This window comes from Ursus americanus, chromosome 16 (genome assembly GCF_024610735.1).
Source record: "Ursus americanus isolate L20-20 chromosome 16, mUrsAme1.1.p, whole genome shotgun sequence".
Classification (NCBI taxonomy): domain Eukaryota; kingdom Metazoa; phylum Chordata; class Mammalia; order Carnivora; family Ursidae; genus Ursus; species Ursus americanus.
Window position 1 is genome coordinate 27638085 of NC_142142.1, and position 13609 is coordinate 27651693.

The 13609-nt window shown below is 33.3% G+C and overlaps 1 long non-coding RNA gene across 1 annotated transcript in view; it reads right to left on the reverse strand.

The window, feature by feature from the left end:
* Positions 1-12585: 12585 nt before the first annotated feature.
* Positions 12586-13609, reverse strand: part of LOC123787869 (uncharacterized) — a 79098-nt gene continuing 78074 nt past the window's right edge. Inside the window, exon 5 of the long non-coding RNA XR_015726958.1 lies at positions 12586-12852. This is a non-coding gene — a long non-coding RNA (uncharacterized LOC123787869). The remainder of the gene's footprint in view (positions 12853-13609) is intronic.

Consider the following 13609-nt stretch of genomic DNA (forward strand, 5'->3'; position numbering starts at 1 on the left):
GCTTCTTTCTCTCCCACTCCCCCTGCCTGTGTTCCCTCTCTTGCTGGCTGTCTCTCTCTCTCTGTCAAATAAATAAATAAATAAAATCTTTAAAAAAATATGCACATTGTTCAGCTATTAAAAAGAATGAAATCTTGCCAATTGCAATGACATGGATGGAACTAGAGAGTATAATGTTAAGTACATTAATTCAGGCAGATAAAGACAAATACCATGTGATTTCATTCATATGTGATTTAAGAAACAAAACAAACAAGCAATGAAAAAAGGGAGAGAGAGAGAGAGAGAGAGAGAGAGAGAGAGAGAGAAACCTAGAAACAGACTCCTAACTATAGAGAACAAACTGATGGTTACCAGAGAGGAGGTGGGATGTGTAAAATATGTGATGGGGATTAAGGAATGCACTTGTGATGAGTACAGGGTGATACGGAACTGTTGAATCACTATATTGTAACTTGAAATTAATATAATGCTCTATGTTAACTAACTGGAATTTAAAAATACAAACTCATTTGTTGTGTACCATTACAAAAATAAGAGAAAAAAAAATCTCTGACATGTTTTGTAACTCTTTTGTGTATTGTCTCTTATTTATTTTTCTATGTTTTCATTGGAACATTGAATACATATTTTATACAATTATCTTTTAATTGCTTATACAAGAGCTAATGTAATCTCATTAATAATCTAAATTGTGTGTAAGTTAGAGATTTCTAAAGGTGAATACAAAAAAAAATGGTGAGGGTTGCTTGTTAAAATATAAATTCCTAGACCTATTAGGCAAAACTTTGAATCTAAACTCTGGGAAAGACCCCAAGAATATACATGAAAACACAGTTCCCACCAATGATTTTTTAAAAATTTTTTTCCACCAGTGATTTTTCTATGCGTTAATTTACTTTATTTATATTGCAGTATATATTGAAAATCAGAAAATTTTTAAAAAGTGCCATAAATATATTCCATTTATCATGATGATTTATGCATATAAACCAAAACCCTAAGAAGAGTTTCAAAAGAACTCTAATGTTTAAAAGCAATTGTATCCCCCACATCTGTAGGTTAGATTTTCCTATATTCAATCATGTGCTTTTGAATAATAAAGTTCTGTCAAATTTAAGATTATCATATAAATCTAACTAAACAAATTGCAACAGTAAAAATTACACATATGCACTTTGCATATATTATATGTGTCTACAGTAATTTTTTCTACAACACTAAAAATTATATATACATATATATTATATATATCATATATAAATTAAAAATTTTGCAAGGACAAATAAATCAAACAACAGAAAAAATACAAGTCAAAGAAAATTATCTGTACATAAAAAACAAAATTTTAATGTCAACATATATACATATCAATATCAAAAATCTGTATCATAAAAAACAATATATGCTAAGGATATGAATAGCATATTTATCAAAGAAAATATTTAAAACAGAAATAATCATAAGAAAAGATGATGAATATCTTTCATAATCAGAGAAATTCAAAATAAGGAATTTAAAGTAAAATTCAAATTTTATTTCTCAGGTAGCAAATGAAAGTATTGAGAAACACTGACTTGTCAAAAAATGGGTTTTCTCATACACTAATAGTTAGATTATAAATGAAATAGCTTTAAAGTTTATTAAACAGTATGAACCCTTTGCTTTAGCAATTCTACTTCTAGAAGTCTAAGCCAAAGTAGTACTAATGCGTAATTACAATGATAACATGTTCAAAGCACTTTTTTGTGATGTTGTTTGAATTATTTAAATATGAGGAAAAAAATCGTTCTATAAGGAATGCCTACATATGCATGGTTTATTCATCATATGTGATTTAATTTTTAAAAAGTAAAAATAATGAAATAGGTTCATAAGTACTAATGTGAAATGATGCTTATACTATATGGTTAGGTAAAAAAAGTAAATCATGGAAAATATAAACAAACGCTTCATGCTATTTATGAAAAAATGTATTTGTAACTACATGAGAAAAAAATTGTAGAAGCCTACACATCAAGCTAATAACATTAGTCATATCTAAAGAGCAGAACAAAAGATGAGTGGGTATTTTCACTTTTTATCTTGTATTTTTAAAGTATTAATTAGTAAATACATATTGACAATTTAAAAAAATAAAATTCAACAGAAGAGGAACGAAATAAGTCAACGATAAAATGCTTTTCCTTAAATTCTTGGTAATGCTAGAATGTGATTATCAATGAATTCAATGATCGTAGAGGTTCTTTAAGATGAAATTAGTAAAAGGCTGGACAAAAGGCTCTCTACTGCCCCCTCTGGGAAGTGCAACAAAATCTTACAAAAACATGAGAACAGGGAACAAGGAATAGTTAATTCTTTACACCAGCTTGCCTAACGGGAATTATCAGAGATTAAATAAATAAAGTTGACTTCAAAGTTTAGAGGATATCCAGGATTACAGTAGTCCCCCCTTATCCATCATTTTGTTTCCATTGGTTTCAGTTACCCGTGGTCAACTGTGGTCCTGAAGCAGATAGTCCTCTCTCTGACTTATCAGAAGATCAGTAGTAACCTAATGCTATGTCACTCTTATGTCATTCACCTCACTTCATCTCATCACATAGGCATCTTATCTCACATCATCACAAGAAGAAGAGTGAATACAATACGATAAGATATTTTGGGAGAGACCAAAAGCTAGAGACCTCTTGCACATAACTATTATTACAATATATTGTCAAAATTGTTCTATTTTATTATTGTTGTTGTTTATCTCTTATTGTGCCTAATTTATAAATTAAACTTTATCGTGGGTATGTATGTATAGGAAAATCATAGTATATAAGGGTTTGGCATTATCCATGGTTTCCTGCATCCACTGAAGTTCTTGGAATGCATCCCACACAGATGAGAGGACTACTATATATTTTTACTTTTTTTAAATTTCCCTTGTAATTTCTTACTAATAGTTGAAACCAAATATATCAGCTTCTTCTCTACTATATATATATATATATATATATATTGTTTATTATTTATCTCTACTATATATATGATAGTTTTCTAAATATTATAGATATATAGTTTTTTAAATATATATAGATATATGATTTATAGTTATATATAGATTTATATATAGATTTATAGTTTTCTAAATATATATACATATGTAGTTTTTTAAAATTTAAACTTTGCAATTTAAAAAAGAAGATTTTTAGAAAAAGGAAAAGAATTTTAGAAGTAGAAGAATTTAAAAAAGAAGAAAATATTTACTAAACATCAATTATATGCTAGTCACTCTACCAGGATTTGGGAATGTAGCAGTAAAAAAACAAACAAAAAATACAAAGCCCCTGCTCTCATAGTGCAAGGATAAATTCAATAAACAAATAAAGATGCAAACTCTAATAAGTGTCAAATGTTGATATGTGATATAAAGAAAATAAAGGAAGAGGAATAGGAGTAGCAAGTCTGGACAGTATATGTGCTATTTAAAATAGGATGATCAGAACATGCTTCACTGAGATGAGAATTTTCAGATCCAAAGGAATTGAAGGAGAAAATCTTGCTGATATTTCAGAAAAGGGCAACAATTGCAAAGACCCTAAATCAGGAATGTACTTAGCATTTTTAGGGATAACATGGAGGCAAGTATCACTGGAGGAGAGGAAGCAAGTGGGTTAAGAATGAGAAGTACATCAAATGAGCTCTGTGTGTGTGTGTGTGTGTGTGTGTGTGTGTGTGTGTTATGTGTTGTGGGAAGAGATACAATACATATAGTCCTTTTGGCCAGGGTCAGCAAACTATACCTGGGGACCAGTTATATTAGAATACAGCCATAGCCTTTTGCTTTGCATTGTGTGTGGCTGACTTCACACTATAAAACAAATTGAGTAGTTGCAGCAGAGACCATAGATCCCACAAAGTATAAAATATTACTATCAAGCCCTTTGCTGGCTCCTACTTGAGACAATTGTAAAGACTTTGGCTTTTAGTGTAAGACTGATGAGAAGGCAGATGCTTGATTCCTATTGTATCCATGTCCTGAAGGTCGTGATAACAGTTTTAAATTTACTCTATGTGTGAATAGATGTCTTTGCATATTTTTAATTAGGTCAGTTCTCAAAGAACTATTATAGCTATTTTGTGGAGAATAAATTATAAGAAAGCGGGGTTGGAAGTATAGAAAAGAATTAGATGGTCTAACAGCAATGTAAGTAAGAAATGACACAGGTTTGAAAAAAAAGATGATATTGGAAAGAAGGAAATTATAATAAATTGAAATTACTAATACATTGGGTAGGTGGTGAGAGAAAGTTAAAAACCAAGGATGACTCCTAGGTTTTTAAATTGAGCAATTGGTGATATAGGGAATATTAGGGATAATTCCAAATATTGGAAGAGAGAGAGCATATGTGGCTCTTAGGGATAAAATAACCCTGGGATAGTTCTTAGATCCCAAGTGGATGTGTAAATAAAAATGTATATAGAGATTTAAGAAGGCAGAAATCAATGGGAATATATGGGAGTCTTTCTATAGTGAGAACACAATTTGAAGAGGTTAGATGAGATATCTAGGAAGAAAATGTTGATGGAAAAATAGAGAATTTTTAGATGTGTAGCAGAGGAGCGGAATGAGAGCAAGAGGCCAGTGACTTAGTGTGACAGTCAGGGTCCCCACAGGAAAAAAGATGACAGCATTCAACTTCATGATTACATTCCTGATACTTAACAACAGATGGAATTTGATTTTAATAATATACCACAGATTCTATTCTAACAGTTAGAAAATTGATTTTAGTAATATACCATGGATTCTAAACTGTATTAGGAGGGAAATGAAGACATGATGGATATTGAGAAAGTGGTAGGGATAGTGAATTCTACATACACAAAATGAAATCTTCTCATAATAGAATGCTTATTAGCCATGGCCTAAAGAAATGTGTATTATTCATGGTTGATATTTAACTTTCCTTTATTTATCATAAGGAGAATAACTGTAAATTATTTTAATAATTCCCTGTATTTGTGTGTCATTTTACACTTTAGATGATATTTATACATGTATCAGAAAGCCCCAAAATTAATAAAATAGTAATTGAAGCACATTGATTATTGTCTTAGAGACTTAATAAATGAAAGGTAATCTACCAATAATGTGAGTACCAGCAGAACATATGTCAGATAAATCCTAAGAAGGAAAACAGAACATTTTTTCAAGTAAAAGTTGGCTTAAGTTGTGCTAAAGTTGGGCATTCCTTACTGAAAATTATACTTATTTGTTTTACATTGTAGTCACGTGAGGAAACACTGTGAATAGTGGGTAACTGTCAAAGTCAAATCACTCTTTTCTGCTAATGTAATTCTTTGGAAATTAATAATCTCTTTATAAATTATATGGATGTGATGAGGTAAGAATTGATGTATTTTCTGAAGTACAGTCCTAAGAAGACATGCACTTTTAATTCTCCTTCAAACACCTTGGGGTTTGAACACAATTACTGATCTTAAAATGTTATGTGACAGTGGACAATTTCTGCTTATAGGTAGGATCTTGCTTAAATAGATAGGCTCTGTACTTGAGTAGATATAATTCATATTTTTTAAAGAGGATTATGCATTACTACATATCCTTTACCTAAGTTATAACAAGCTATGACTGTAACAGTAGAAATGGAAATTAAACATTTATTATATTTCAAAGCTTGTCTTATAAATGTTAACACAGAATCAGCAAGTTAACCTCAAATTTAAATATGTACAATCCTGAATAAATGCTTCTCTTACACAAGCACTGGTGCTTTACAATTTACTGAGCTGGTTTGTATGACTGCACACCCAGCTGACACAGCCACTTTACACTTAACTGAGTAGATTCAGAGCCAGAGTAGAGTCACTTTTTATTTTAATGTCACCTATAGCTAAAGTTATGTCAGGGTTTCCATTATAAGCTTCTTTTCAGGGCTTAATATCTTTGTAATAGTTTTAATCATGGACTGAATCCAAATTTCTTTCTGAAGAATATCAAGCAGCATCGCATCAGAAAAAAGGAGGCCAAATATGTAGGGCTAAGGAAACATACCAATATTAGGAAGAACACAGTTTCTGTGGAGCTTATAACTATTTTAGTAATGCAGGTAAACAATAAAAGTACAATTTTTAAAAGTAATCTTTATAGCTAATGTGGGGCTCAAACTCACAATCCTAAGATCAAGAGTCACATGCTCTACCAACTGAACCAGCCAGGTGCTCCTAAAAGTATGATTAAAAAAAAAAAAAGATTTATTTATTTGAGAGAAAGAGGGAAAGAGAACACTAGTGGAAGGAGGGGCAGAGGGAAAGAATTCCAAACAGATTCCACACTAAGCGTGGAGCCCCATGCAGGGCTAGATCCCAGGACCTTGAGATCATGACCTGAGCCGAGATCAAGCGTCGGATGCTTAGCTGACTGCACCACCCAGACGCCCCCTAAAAGTACAATTTTTTGAAAGAAAAAAAAAATGAATGACACTCATAGAGATAGGCTGACAGGAGAGAAGTTTTATGGAAATTTACAGGCAGGATTAGATTCTTTGAACTGGCTCTTTCAACTTTTCAATCAAGGCTATCCATGCTATATTTGTTCAATTCCCCACCCAATGTTTGGATTAATTTGTCTACCAGGAATTGTTATTTGTATATGTCTAGTCCACATACTGAGTTCCGCTCTTGATTTTTCCTCTTTACTCACCAATTCTACACTTAAAATATTACATTTTTTTTAGTGGAAATGTTTTTTTATCAACCATGCAAACTTGCAACACTGAATTTCTCCCCACCTTAGTACTGTGCACCAGAAATGTTTCTATGGAGTATGGTGATTTCTGATGAGAAACAACAAATCCCCAAGTGAGTTTTATCCTTTGTAAGGATGCACATTGGGCACCTTTAGATCATTCACTTGAAGGCTGAGCTTTCTCACTTCTCACATAGTCATTTCTGAGGGATTTTGGTGGACACAGGTTGACTAAACATCATTTGAGTAAGTCTTGTGCATACTACAAAACATTGCTTCATATATCTTCCTGTGTATTACTATGAGAAAACCAATCTTTTTATCTTTGATTTTTCTTTGATATTATTACTTCCTATCTATGACACTATACTAGATGCTTGGAATGGAAAAATTAGATTCAGTGTTCTCTCTTTCAAAAATGGGGAGCACAAAAATCTATTTGAAAGAGTACAGCATAGTGTTTAGGATTCTAAACTTTGCTAATCTGGTTTGAATTTAGACTCTTGCATTTAAAGCTCTGAGACCCTGAGAAAAATCCACTTTCTAATCACCATTTTTCGTCAGGTAATCAGTATTAAATGACAACTATTAAATTTATAGCTCAAAATTGCAAGCATTTATTCAGTACCAGACACTGTCTAAGCATCCTTCATTTAATTCATACAACACATTGGGTGAGTTGTATTGTTATCTTAATTTTATGGTGAGTAAATAAGAATTAGAGATATTAGTTTTTTGGCAATCATGAGTATTGAGTGATGTGACTTGGATTTGTACCTAATAGTCTGGATTCCAACTTCATGCCCTTAACCTCATGCATTACAGTCACCCTTTCTGAGAATTAAGTAAACAATACCTTCAACAAACTTATCCCAATGGTTGGCACACAGGTAGTATTCAATAAATGATAGCTAGATGTAGAATCTTAAATGAATAGAACAGTAGATTATTTGAAAACTAGAAAACAGAAATATCCTATCAAAATATTTCTAAACTAAAGTCTGGACAGATTGTAACTTGGTCAATTTCAAATGAATCTATTATTCAAAATAAAAAATAAGGGAGGTAAGCTTAAAACAATTCACACATTCATTAAATTATCCATCCAAAAGTAATTATCTAGCAACATATATGGATAAGGTTGTCCCCAGATTTGATAGGCATATTAAATAAATGAGACACAGATATTTCCCTCACAAGGTAGGGCCTTAACAAAGACATTTGAGATCATTTGTCATTCTTCAGTTGGCTTATTCAGTTACCAGTCAGTAGGTTAGTCATTCAACAAGTATTTCCCGAGATCCACAAATGTGACTTTCAGATATTTTGCTAGACTCTGTGATACATTAGTGGACAACAAAATAAGATAAATTTATTCTTATGGAAGCAAGAGTCCATAAAATATTTAACCAAGGGAGGGAACTTCTGACATTGTGATTGTTGGGGAGGAAGAGCTTCCTCTACCCTGTGGTCCTTCTAACTGGACTTAGAATCAAATTGAAATGAGACAGATTAACAGAAGAAAATCAAATTTAATAGGCGTATGCACAGGGAATTTACACAGACATGAAATTTCAAAGACAATGAGGCATCATGAAGCTTATATGAGCTAAAGAGAGGGGTAGGGCCACTCTCTGTAGGAGGATACAAAGGAGAGAGAGGCCATTAGCAGGAAGGTGAAAGGAGATGTTTAGAAAAACAAAGGTTGCCATATTATGCAGATGAGTTTCTTAGGTAAAGGAGAGTCTCTGTTAGTAGTTCTTTTCCTGATACAGGCTCTCCTTTTCAATATAAGTTTAGGCAGTTGAGGGGGAGTCAGAGCTCCTTTCCTGCATCTGCTGGGTTTTACTTGTTTTTAACTCAAGATAATCTTTATGCCAAAGTGGTCCATGTTCAGGCAGCCTACCCTTGAACCCTACGTGATTGGAGCCCCAAAATGTCAAGGAGAATAACAACAGAAAAATGACTTATAGAATTGGGCAACTAGAATGTATTTGATAACTTTTGGGAAGCAGTTTCAGATTAACAAGGGGGAAAACTGGATTCCAAGTGGTGAAGAAGTAGCAAATATTAATATACAACTAATTATTCAATACACCTAAACACAAAGTGAAGTTTGTAGCTCTTTTTGGAGTAAAAAAAAAAAATAGGAAGGAATAGAGAATGTACTTGATTATGTTATAGGCCAAAGGAAATGTAATAGCAAGAGAAAATAGAAATACAGATAATGGGTTACATACTCCCATCCCTGAGTGTGTATGTGCATTTTAGTTTGTATTCTTCTAGCAGGAGAGCTTATATCAAGGATTTGAGTGCAGGTAATTTATTTGAGAAACTATCTCAAAAAGCAAAGTGAGGAAACAATAAACTGGGACCAAGAAATAGGAAGACTCAACATCAGAATCTGTTTTTGAGGTCACTTATGTGAGCAATGGAGGCTTTTGATTCTGGGAACCCCTGAGAAGTGTCAGGGATGCTTTCTAGAAATATGCATTTAAGATATGGGAGACTGGAGTATTTCTCTGTTAGATCTAATCCCTCAGTGTTTGTGGAGACTTCTAGGGAATTAACCTCCATACATGTCTTGGCTGTGCTTGCCCTAGCATAACAATTTTTCCTGGTAGGTAGAAGACCTTGAGATAGAATGAAGTTAGTTGCTAACAGTATGAGGCAAGTCTGAGTTCTCACAAGTGCATGCACTGCAGCTGTGGTTGCAATTAGAGGTGCACTGAGGGAAGTCCACAGTTAGAGAAGGCTGGAGTTCACATGAGCAAGTGCTAGCATTTGAGATGGCACTCATGGTGGGAATACATTCTATCGAAATGAAAAGTACAAAAAAGATTTGAGTGTGGAAATCAGGAGAAGCATTGTTACAAAAGGGGTTATGACTTATCAGTGTAGAAAATAAACGATGGAGAACAACAACCTGCTATATACCTAAGATGTTTGATATATTCGGTTCTTACCAACCCTTTGTGTTAGGTATTATTACTCCTATTTTATATTGAGGAAACAGAGGCTAGAGGCTCACCTAGAATGTGAATACAGATCTGCCTATACACAAAGCCTTTACTAATCCTCTTTACTATGTTAATTCCTTTGGATATAAGAATAAGTTTAGGAGCTTCTGGGTAGCTCATTTGGCTAAGCATCTGTCTTCAGCTCAGGTCATGATCTCAGGGTCCTGGGATCAAGCCCCTTGTAGGACTCTCTGCTCAGTGGGGAGTCTGTTCCTCCCTCTCCCTCTGTGCTCTCTGCCTCTGTTCTCTCTCTTGCTCTTTCTCAAATAAATAAGATCTTTTTAAAAAAAGAATAAATTTGTAATTAGGCTGCAACTATACCATTTCTGGGTAGAGAGAATTTGGTAGCATGAAGATAGCAACTGATGTGTTTTTGTTTTAGTACTAGTTCATTTGGAATGTCCAAAGGAGAAGCCAGAACTAAGAGTCACTCCTGAATGTACTTTTTGTAAGGAGGAGACTGTGAGGAGTAGGGTATGGGAGAAATATGCAGGAGGAAGAAAGAGACAGAATATCAAAAGCAAGAGCTAGGGAGACAGGCTGCAGCCAGATATGTGGGCGTGCCAGCTGGAGAAGCAAGGCAGACAGCAGTTCTTAAATATCAATATCAAGAAAAATGTTTTGAGCTACTTAGTTTCCACTGCTGTGAATTAGTCAACAAATATCATTGAGTGATATTATGTTTCTAATGGTGAACTGAATAGAACATTCCTCTCAAACATATTTTCTAGTAAGGAGGAAAAATATAAACAAGTATTTAAATAATACTGTGGTAAGTGACTTGTAGGAAATGTACAACGTGTTATGGTATTTCATGAGGGCTCTTTTCCCATGTGAAGGATTAGTGAAGTAACTCCTGGGTAAATGAATGAATGAACAACTGGGGTGAAAGCCAGGAAACAAGAGATCTAGCAACAGCTCTGGTATTTGTTACTTTTGTGACATAAGTAATCTATTTAATTCTCTCACCTTTTTCTTATCTGAAAAAGTTTTCTTATATGAAAAATTTTGGGGATTATAGTATAAATAAAATTTTAAGACCAAATTAAGAGAAAAATGACTTACAAAATAATAATGTTAAGCAAGAAAAGTTGATTTTTCCTAGCATGGAAGGAGAAATGCATTCAAATCAGCAAACTGAAGCTAAGATTTTATTAAACACAAGGCTTCTGTCAAAATCTGACAGTTATATCATGGACACCTCCTAAGGTGTCACTGGCTTACCAGTCACCCAGAGCAATCATGTCTGATAGGTTTTCTTCAATACTAAGATAGTGTTTGGAATGTTGACCTTATTAAGGAAGAGCAGAAACAGCAAGACAGAAATACAAGACCATAGAAGCAATATTAGTTGTCAGCTGTGTTGTCAGAACTGCTAAGTATAGAATGCTTTAAGATATGGAGCCAAGAACTATGGATTTTCCTTTTAGTGATTTTTAAAAGCATGAAATGCTTTGTTCTCAATCAAAAGAAATATAAAATAATAATGATACAAATTTTTAAAAAGAATAATGAAACCCTGCACATTGTAAAAGTTTTGCCTGTGAAAAAGCCCCTGGAGCATCATACAAGTCAAATGCTGCCAAATTCTATTTCAAGACCAAATTTTCTTCAGCCTCAGGGAATAGCTGTCAAATGTTTACTTGACTAACATTCAGACAAAGCCACAGAGTCGATTGATAACTTTTAACGAAAAAAGTCAGATTAATAAATGCTTGTTGACTTGAGAAAAAAAAAAACCCGGCTATGTCATTGCATTCCAATTTCATATTGTGAAAGGAAAATGGAGAAAGCAAAAGTACATAAATTAATAACAACCCATGCTTTTAGCACTCCAATATATGGCATTCATTCATATCAGGATAGCAATGGACTTAGGTGGGTAAGCTCTCTGTGTATCTTTCTGAAGAAATGAGGTATAGTAATAAATTCTTTAAAGGCAATGTAATTCTATTATTTATGAAAAAATAAGTTTTTTGTCTTTAAACAATCTCTTATGGGAAACTACTTATTTGTATTTTGTTGAGAGTGTGTACACATGTATTCTATCAAAGAATTACAGACAATTATAATACAGTGTGATGAGTAGGATGATTAGATGTATATATGCAGAAACTGTGCATCTGTGAGTCATGCACATTTTCCAAGGGCTCAGTATTAAAGTGTGAATTAATGTAATAACCAGGGAGTTATCATAGGGAACAACATGTACAAAGATTCAGTGGCTTGGGATAGCATGGCATATTTGAGGAATACTAAGTCATTCTGTATCATTGTAACAGTGGTTGCTCTTTGAAGCATTGCAGAAGATAAAGTTGTAAACAATGATAGGCAGAAAATATTAATTGCACATCACTGGAAATTAATTACTCCTAAAATAGATTAGTCTGGTGTGAGATTCTAGCTCATTCTAAGCGTAACAAAAAATGTAGTTTTTTTCCCCTTGATATCTAAATGGGATATGAAAAAAAGGCAAAATGGTTAAAGCAAAAAAAAATAGTATTTCATTCTTAGAATGAATGATGATTCATAAAAAATCATAAAAAATGATTTTTTTCTGTTTGGAGGACATTTTTTTTTTATTATGACATGTTAATCACCATACAATACATCATTAGTTTTTGATGTGGTGTTCCATGACTCATTGTTTGCATATAACACCCAGTGCTCCATGCAATGCATGCCCTCCTTAATACCCTTCACCGGGCTAGCCCATCCTCCCACCCCCGCCCCTCTAAAACCTTCAGTTTGTTTCCCGGAGTCGATAGACTCTCGTGGTTCATTTCCCCCTCTGTTTACCCCCCCTTCATTTTTCCCTTCTTTCTCCTAACGATCTCCCTGCTATTCCTTATATTCCATGATGAGTGAAACTATATGATCATTGTCTTTCTCTGCTTGACTTATTTCACTTAGCATAATCTCCAGTCCCGTCCATGTTGCTGCAAATGTTGGGTAATCATTCTTTCTGGTGGCTGAGTAATATTCCATTGTATATATGGACCACATTTTCTTATCCATTTGTCTGTGAAGGGCATCTCTCCTCTTTCCACAGTCTGGCTATTGTAGACAATGCTATAAAATGATTTTTTAAAAAAGAAAAAAATGAGATAAAGCAGAACAATTGTGAATATGGTATGACAACTCACTGGAAATGGAGGAAAAGCAATGTAATGTTTATATATTGAACATCCAAGAACAAATGACAATAACAATGGCAATCATCACGTTATTCCATATACTACAATGACACAACCGCAAAGAACTTCCCATGGACCGACAGCAAGAAATCTCCAACCTCTGAAATCCACCAGCAGTAATTTTCAAATATTCATCTACATCATTTCCAAAAGAAACCTTAAAAAATGCAGACTTCTAAGCTCCACTTCAGAATGTGTGGACCCGTGATTAAGGAACAGGAAATTTGAGAAATATAAAATAAAACAGAAATCTCTAGATTGCTCTAATGTGATGCCAGATTTGAGTACTTCAGCACTATAACTGTTGTGTTACTCAGGTATATTATTTGGTAGTTCAAATGTATTATTATTTTTATGCATATGAATCTTTGTTGAATCTATTTCATTTTGTTCTAGTAGTTTCTGAATCCATAACATTGCATAATATTATGTCTGACACCTATGAATATGTGTTGGATAAATACATTTATTTACTCAATCTGTTCAAGAATATATGTGTGCTTATAAATATATATGTCAGTGACAGATTTTTTCCTTAGCAATTATTATACTTTTCTCGCCAATATAAATGGCAGCAATATTTTATTGACTCTCCTGATATGTTCTTTTCATTATTTACTGAGTAGTTTTCC